The 8,793-nt window shown below is 33.5% G+C and overlaps 1 protein-coding gene across 2 annotated transcripts in view; it reads right to left on the reverse strand.

Moving 5' to 3' along the window:
* LOC129803195 (protein charlatan) overlaps positions 1-8,721 on the reverse strand; it is a 45,835-nt gene extending 37,114 nt beyond the window's left edge. Inside the window, exon 1 of one of the 2 annotated variants that reach the window (XM_055849600.1) lies at positions 8,533-8,721. The gene's annotated coding sequence lies outside the window, so the exon portion shown is untranslated. The remainder of the gene's footprint in view (positions 1-8,532) is intronic. The other variant, XM_055849596.1, reaches the window with a different exon arrangement.
* Between the last annotated feature and the right edge of the window lie 72 nt (positions 8,722-8,793).

Consider the following 8,793-nt stretch of genomic DNA (forward strand, 5'->3'; position numbering starts at 1 on the left):
AAATATTTGTGCAAAAAAACTCATTTCCAATTTCCATAAAAATGCCGATTTAAAGTTATCTGACTAAAATAAATTTATTTTTTACTGAAAGATATGTCATTCTACTTTGTTTATTTTATTTAAAAAAATTGAAAAAGCTAAAAATCTGAATTTTAGAAGCAGAGTTTCAAAAAAAATTTTATATTTTCTCACCTAGCGCCTAAACTAAAAGAGATAATGAAGAATGGATGGTTTTTTCGATTTTATTGGATCATAATTATCCTAGAAAACATTGTTTTAGATCTTTTTTTCGCATATTAAAGAAAACACCGTTAGAGGGTTGACCCATTCAATCAATGTGCTGGAAATTTTAGACAGAACGTTCATATTTTGGAATTTTAGTACACATGAATAGGGGAAACTGGGGCACCACCAAACACAGGGTAGGAGAGACCGGGGTACTTTTAGCCAGTAAATGAGGCTGTTTTTTCGCGCATGATTTGTGAAAAAATGATAAGGTTTGTCTAATATTTTTATGTTTCATAAGTAGCATTAGGATATTGGCTATATGAAACAGTGTAGTTCAAAGCTCTAAAATCCTTGACTTTTTCTAGATAGGATAATGAAAAAAGTATGACACATTGGCACATGTAGCGCCCCGGCCTGGGTAGATATAGCCACTTTTTGGGTACTAATTGCCACCAGTTTTCCAGACGAAATTTTAAACTGGAGAAACCAAATATTGTTTCGCTTGATACACTGAAGCCCATTGATGCTAAATATGTCACTTAAACCTAAAGAAAAAGGCTTTAGCTGACTTTTTATAACATTTTTGTAGTGCGGCATTTTTTATATCATGATTGCACTGTGTAATATCCTTTTTTATTATTTCTCAACTATTCTTACTAGTCTTTATCATTTATTAGCAAAAAATGAAACTTGATGAAACAAAACAATTCGTAATATAGTAAAAATTTAAATTTGAGCAGATCAAACTTTGGTCAGTAAAAAAATCTAAATCTTTACAAAAAACGGGTATAATTTATATTATTACATTCTATGATGGTTGTGGTTAAGCCTAGTTAAGCTAGTTAAAAATGAAAACTTCATTATGTCCCCTTTCCCAAACATATACATAAAAAATTTACTGATTTTAAAATTCTAAATGAAGTATTGCTGAAATTTGATTTTTTTGATGGAAAAATGTAAGTATTTAACTGCTAATTTTTAGTGCTTCTTTTATTGCACTGAACCCTCTCTAAAGCTTAATAGGTCCTCAAGGGTGCCATCAGAAAACTCACATTTAATGTGATAATAAAGTTTTTATTCACTATTCATTTAAAATTGCTTTGGTGCACTTAGTCCACTTAGTCATAGCCTTACTAACATTTCATCTGAAAATTCGTTTATAGATTAATTTATTTTAGCGTGTATCATGAATGAGCTTAATGGTTAATGTCTCTTAAGGCCTCTACATACTAGGAGCAATTTATTTTAAAAGAAAATTTCCTCTATCCTTGTAGGCAGAAACATCAGATTTTTTTTAAAAAAGGCTTTTTTTCGAAAATTGCTTCTACGGTATAGACACAATAAGAAAAGTTACCGGGGGCAAATTTCAAATTTTCTAAATGCAAAGAAAAAGTTTTGTCAAATTCGTAAATAACATCCTTTTGACAAAATTTCAATAAAATCCATTTGTTCATTTAACAAGACATTTTTTTCGAGTAGGGACTGCCTTAACAAAGTGGTTCAGTGAAAAACTTATTAGCAACGACAGCTCACTATGGGCCTCCTAATTCGGGCTATCCCTTTAACTTTTCCTTTCTTTTGGGAATCTGAGTACCCAAAGAAAAGTATGGATTCTTTGGGAAAAAATATTTTTTTAACTTATTATTAACCGATAAAAAATTAATTTTTGTGGATGATTACAAACTACACAGATGTCGAAATCCAGAATATTTTTTGTAGGACTTCGATTAAATCTTGAGTTAAGATATTTTTGATCAAAAAGTGGTGAAATTGCCTTGCTGCATATACTGCGGTCGCACAATTCAATTTTTTCTCTATGTTCCTTATGGATTTCACCCATTGCTCTTTTCTGAAAATTTGAGGCATTGGACAGCTATTAAAATATAATATTATAATGGGCCAAATTCGCTTATAACACAATTCGTCCGGAGGTAGCGCGCTTTCCCCTAACGTCCAAATTTTGGCAAAGTTTTAAAAGCTAGCCAATCATTTAGACCTTGCCGAAAGCGATCTTTTCACCCAAATACAGCAATAAATGGTCATAAACTTTGATTGAAGTCTAGATTTTATAATCATACCGCTGGATTAAGCTTAGATACGTAGTCTGATCTCAAATACACCATTACTTAGGTTATAAGTGAAAAAATTCCGGAACTGATCATGTAAAGTAAATTGCATTAATAACAGCCAGAAGTCATTATATTCAATTCCTATTTACGTAAATAGTTCATAAAATAAAATTTTAGAACAAAAAGTAGCGTTTGGGTACAAGTGACAAAATTGTACCAATGCATCCTTTTTTAAAAGGTTCTACAAAAATAATAGTCCTTTTCCTAAAAAATCCTAATAAGGGTCAATTTGCAGCTTTATAATAGAGAGCTCTCTAAGAAAAAAAGTTTCAGTCAAAATTTAAATTAGATCTTGAGATACTAAGTGCTTTATCCAAACCAATTTTGTCCAGCACTGTATGTGAAACACTGACCAGACGTACCAAACGTCCGTATCATGCTGAACTTAGTAAAGTAATTATTATTAACTCTTTAACGACCAGACACTTTTTACGGACTGAAAATCAACAATAAAAATTAAACAGAGAAACATAATCAATGATAAGTCTTACATCTAACGTTGGAAAGTCCAACAGAGTCTGAATCTGTGTACTTTGTACTTCTATGAACGATAGGGACAAAAATAGCCCAAACATTAAGTAATTTTTCCGACAATACCAATGAATAATATTTTTCGCTTTAATGAAAAATATTACGTATTAGTATTGTAGTTTTTATTGCCAAAAGGGTTTTGCTTAAAAAAATTGGAAGTATAAAAAATAAATAAAATCAATAATGAATTTGAGAATTTAAAAATTCGCCATTTTTGAACTTATATATGGGAAAGTACCCATGCTTGATATGATCGATATGATCCAAGCTTAATAATAACTATTTTTTTCCTATGTTAATCAATAGTTATGACTCATAGCAATATATTTTAATAGCTGGTCCTAAGCCTCACATTTTCTAAAAAAATTAGGATCCTAGCTCTTTTTTCCTAGTTTCAGGAAGCAAAAATCAAAAATAGGCCCAAAACTGTAATTTCAATACATGATATTTCATAAGTATTTCTTAATTAATGTCGCTGTTCAGGAAAACTACTATCATAGGCACATAGAGGGTTCATCAGTATTAATATTTATGTAAAAATATTTTTACTTGGTGACACTGTTTTTTAAAGTGGTGACAAATTCATAAATTTTACCTGTGTCCATCCTATATTTTAAGAAGGGTTCATGAATGATAATTTAAATGTGGCAACTGTATCATTAGATGTGATTCTTTCATAATCATACCTATTGTAATCCTACAATTTTATCAACAATTGACATAGACTTCAACCCTGTTGCCTGAATTTTAAGTTTGCAGAGTGACATTTTCATGGACTAAAAGTGGAAAAAGTGGTTTTCGCTAGTGCCCTAATGTCATAAAAATACAGCTTAGGGAAATTACATAAAAGTGATTTTAAAACTAATAACCAGTCTTACAAACGATTTAAGCAGATAGATTAGAGTTCCGTCTAAATATTTGTGTGCAATTTTTTGTATTCGGTGAAATTTTTACAGTGAAAATGGGCTTACGAATTGTCGAATAAATTATTAGCTATAAAAGAAGGCCCTGGACCCAACTTGTATAAAAATCGCCACTTAATTTCCATTTCGTTCTTGAGGAAAATCTAAGGATTTCCAAAAACTATTTGAGATGGGATTATGAACCGAATAAGTGACATATTTTTGTCATAGTGGAAGAATCTCTTCGGTTTGTGTGGTAATCAGAAAAAAAAATCACAAACCTTGGACATCATTTTACAGTATCAAGCATGGGCACTTTCCCCTACATAGCAAATAGCTAGATACTTGCAAAAAATATTCTAGATTCCTTCAACCTTCTACTTTACAATTATGTACAGACATAAGAAAAAAAGGGACAGATAATCCTAACCGGCTTATGTAGGTGAGATTCTTAACGTGAGCTAACTCGGAGTGCATGCAAATTCGATTTGATGCTGAAGTAGGGAGACGCCATTCAGTTATCTTGAATCAAATTCGTGAAATTATACAAGTTTTGTATTTGAACCAAAATGTCACGAATTTGGATGAACTGACAGAAAAGTGATATATGGGTGAAATGTAGACCAGAATGTTCTCTATAATTTTGCCGTAGAACTTGAACTCATCGATTACTCAGAAGCCAAGATAAGCGAGGTTTTTTGTTTCTTAACTCGTTTTTTCATCCAGTGTGCCCCAAGTAGTCATTTGTTGAACTTCAACTATATCAAAGAATTGTTGTATTTTGTGGGACTTTCCATTTAAAACTCTATTTTAAGTGTCTTGGTGGGGTAGAGGCAGTCAAATTGGCATCTGAGTGATTTCAAAGCGTTATTATTGGAAAAATCAATTTTTTCACACTTAAACGGCAAAATCGGAGTGATAGCGTAGTCTGAGCGGAAAATGATGTATGGACGAAATGTAGAGACAAATGTGCTCTACAATTATGTTGAAGTAATCATCAAAATCGGTTCAGCGACAGTCGAGATAATTGAGGTTATGTGATATTGAAATTGGTTTTTCGACTGTGGCGCCCCTGGTGTTGGTCCCACGAAGTTCAAATATTCTAGAAAGTTGTAGCATTTGGTGAGATCTTTCGTTTAAGCTCTCATTCATCAAAATCGGTCACATAGAACCGGAGATATGATTTTTTGAATTTCGTGAACTTTGACCCCTCATATCTCCGGTTCTATTGAAACCACAGCGCACATACGCACCATTTTGGAAACGTCCTAGACTGGACTACAACATACTAAAATTTCATTAACTTGCACAATGCCGTTTATGAGAAAAGTGACTTTGAATTTCGATGAATTTTGACGCTATCACAGCGCCACCTGTGGTGACTTTTTGAACTTCCATCTGAAAGTGCTCATCGAGACGAAACCAAAAAGGTAAAATTTAGGTCGCTATGTTAATTAGAACCGGAGATAGAGGCCGGTCAATGTTCGAACTTTGACCCCTTATAGCTCGGGTCAGGGGTTATGGATCGACTTAAGGTTTTTTTTGTTTGATAGGTATAATCAACGGCTACAACATACTAAATTTTCAGCCCGATGCACAATGGAATTTTTGAGTTATTTAACTTTTAAGATTTAAAAATTTTCTTTTTAAAAAAAGCGCCCCTAGCGGTGGTTTTATGAACTTGCGATGTTAGAAGGAGAAGTGGCATTTCACGAGAGCTTTCCAAAAAGCCCTCACTTTTTAAATTCTGACAATTAGAACCGGAGTTATGGCCATTTTAAGAAATTTTTTTTGGACCCTTATAGCTCGGGTCAGGGGGGTCGGGGGACCTTAAGTTTGGTATTGATGGAAAGCTCTAAGGCCCAGCTATAACATACTAAAATTTGAGTCCGCTGAATGCCATAGGGGCGGAGCTATTGAGAAAACAAAAAAAGGGGGGTCTTCAAAATGGCGGAAGGAGGGGTGGGGGGTGGGGGGTCTATGCACCAAGTTGCAATTTTCACCCGATATATAACCTTTGCCGAAAACCGCAAGTCGATATCTTTTTTAGTTTAGGAGCTATTAAGCTCCAAAGAGCGGCCGGCCGGGAACGTAACTTAGCCACATATATATTCGGAATCAGGAAGTGGCGAAACACATTTTGGCCAAATTTGAGGTCGATCGGACGACATGAAATTTTGTTAGGATTATAGTAGGTGAGATTGTTAAGAATCTCACCTAATAACTTTAGGTAGTCAGGAAAAATTATTTTCTTTATGGGACACCGGTGTTCCACAATCGTCCTTAAAGAGTTAATGGTATTGAGATGTATTCATTAAAAAGATAATCATTTTTACAATATCCATATCCCGTGTTAGAAGAAAATGCGATAAACGGTGAGTAAAACAAACTGTAAGAAAAATTAATCGTACAGTTTGTTTTACTCACCGTTTATCGCATTTTCGTTTTATTTCTTCAATTTTCTTATATTATTTTCCCCTAGTGCCACAGAGTATAAGATAAGGTAATACGGTAATCGAGAATTTGCGTAAGTTGCAATGAAAATGCGTAAATTAACGAAATACGGTGAGACTACGGCGAGCATTTTATTGTCAATGTGATTCTGCCCTTACCATCCCTTTTAACGTCTTATTTTTAATAATCTAAATAGGTGAAGTGTGCCAAATTTCGGCCAGCTTCTAATTTCGGCCACTTTGAGTGTAATTTCGCCCATGAAAATAAATTAATTAAAATTATGTATGTTATCTTCGAATAGTCAATGAATTCATTTTGCTTTCAAATATTTATTCATTTTAGGATGTATTAACACAAAGACTGTTAAATTTTAGATATAATTTGAATTTAAATTGCGTTGTAAAAACTCAGTGTGAAAAGAGTCTCACAAAAATGTGACAATTGTGTTTCTAACAGTCTTACGATTTGTAGTGAAGTGCAAAAGGTTTTCCTTCGGTGTTTTTCATGAAAATTGATTAGTTTTGATCAAAGATTGTTTCTGTTTATGCTAATAATGAATTAATCTTTAAATTTCGGGTAAAATTTCCCAGCTGGATCTTGTATTTCGCGTAAAAAAGTACATACTTTGTGAGCGTCTCTTCGGTGAGGTAGTGTTGCCTATTCCGGCAATATCTTTTGCTTTGCTAAATTTCTTATTCATTTTATGTTTTGTTTTTCAATTTCTGAGTTCTAAAATGTCCAGAGAAAAAAACCATCGCTTCTATGAAAAAGATGATGTAGAAAAGGCCTTGGAAGAGTTCAGAAAGGGCAAATTGCTACGGGAATCTGCGAGTAAATTTAAGATGCTACTCTTCAGGTCTTCAGGACAAATTACACGGAGGATCTCAGGGCTTGTGGGTCATATAAACGTATTAAACTAAATATTAAACTCGTTCCGCTTGACGTTTTGAAATTTTTTATCCGTTGCGTTACAAAAGGTGGCCAGAATTTCTCTCAAAGTGGCCGGAATACTACCCAAAGCAATGTCCATATTTTTATTAATTCTTCAATATGTTAGGAAGTGATTTAAAGAAAACAAAGATGATAAACCAGTCTTCAAGGTTCCAAACAACCCTCCCGCAAAAGGAAGTAACAAAAAATATCATATGAATTAAAAATATTGCATTTCAAACTTAGGACTTCGGTGCTTATATGCAACTATGCCGAAATTTGGCACACATACCCTATTTGGCATAAGTAATACGCACAAAAAACGTTAAAAAAGCAATTACAATAAAATCTGAATCATGTATATTTTACGCAATATTGCAAAATATTTTTAATTTGTTGCCCCGATTTGTTTGATATTATTCAGAAATATTGATTAAATATATTTCGTTGAACAATTTATAATTAATGAATTATTCAAGTCAATATTGATTTTACCCAGAACTTGGTTAAACAATGTTACGTACATAAAATTCGCTACTTTGTAAATTTATTGTTTCCTTTTTAAAAAAAATTAAATGTACACCAATGATAATAATTGATCATAGAATTGGTATAAATCAAACTTGAACCATACCGATATTGCAAATAAATTTATCTGCTAAACTAAATGGAGTTTTGAACCAAGCTCTCTAAATTATTTATGCACTTCGTATACTTTGATATTCAACTCTATATCTTTGATTTATTACGCTCAACCGTTCTACATTTTCAATTTGTAAACTTTTCCAAAAATCTTCTGCACAGTGAATAAATTATTTTTTTGTTATGCTATAAACCCCCAGGAAGAATATCAATCAATTATCCAGCACCATTTTAAATTTATGCCCATTATGCACTTTTCTTCGTCTTTTCCTCGTGGAAAATTCCATATGGAAATGAATTTCCTTGAGGTATCAATCTGTTTTATTCTCCAAATATTCAATGACTTTTTGCAAATTAAAGATATTCAAAGGGACCAATATAACTCACTGGAAATATTTGAATGGAAATCAAAGAAAAATTATTTTTGTCGTCAAAGCAGGCGCTTTTTTTAACTTCCGTTTTTTTTCAGAATTTCCAATAAATATCCTCATTATTCTTAAAAATCTGACAATTTTGTCTTGTTTAACAATTCCGTCTTTTTTTGGCAAAAATATCAGGAAAATTCGATTGGAAAATAGGGAAAATCGGTGACTTTTCCGCCACGCAGAAAAAATGGCCGTGGGTGTTGGGCTGTTTCGGCGGCTGGTGGAATCAATGAGGGTAAGGGGTGACTTTTCCCAGCCTCACGCGGAGTCTCCTTGACATTTTCCACTTACCATGCGACTTCCCGGCATAATTGGGCAGCGTCACAGAACACTGGGGCACAGAGGAAGGTTCTGAGCACAATTTTGGCATCCACAGCAAATTGGAAAACCACTTTTTAGCAGAGAATCAGAGGAATCACCACACAACTGCACGATATCAAAACATTCGCCATTGTGCGCCCCGAAGGGTTGCTAGAAACTGCCCAGGAGAGAGAGAGTGAGTGGGTGCTTCGGCGCACGGAAAAGTGCGCAGTTCCGGGGAAAATTTTCCGG

Source organism: Phlebotomus papatasi, chromosome 2, assembly GCF_024763615.1.
Source record: "Phlebotomus papatasi isolate M1 chromosome 2, Ppap_2.1, whole genome shotgun sequence".
Classification (NCBI taxonomy): Eukaryota; Metazoa; Arthropoda; class Insecta; order Diptera; family Psychodidae; genus Phlebotomus; species Phlebotomus papatasi.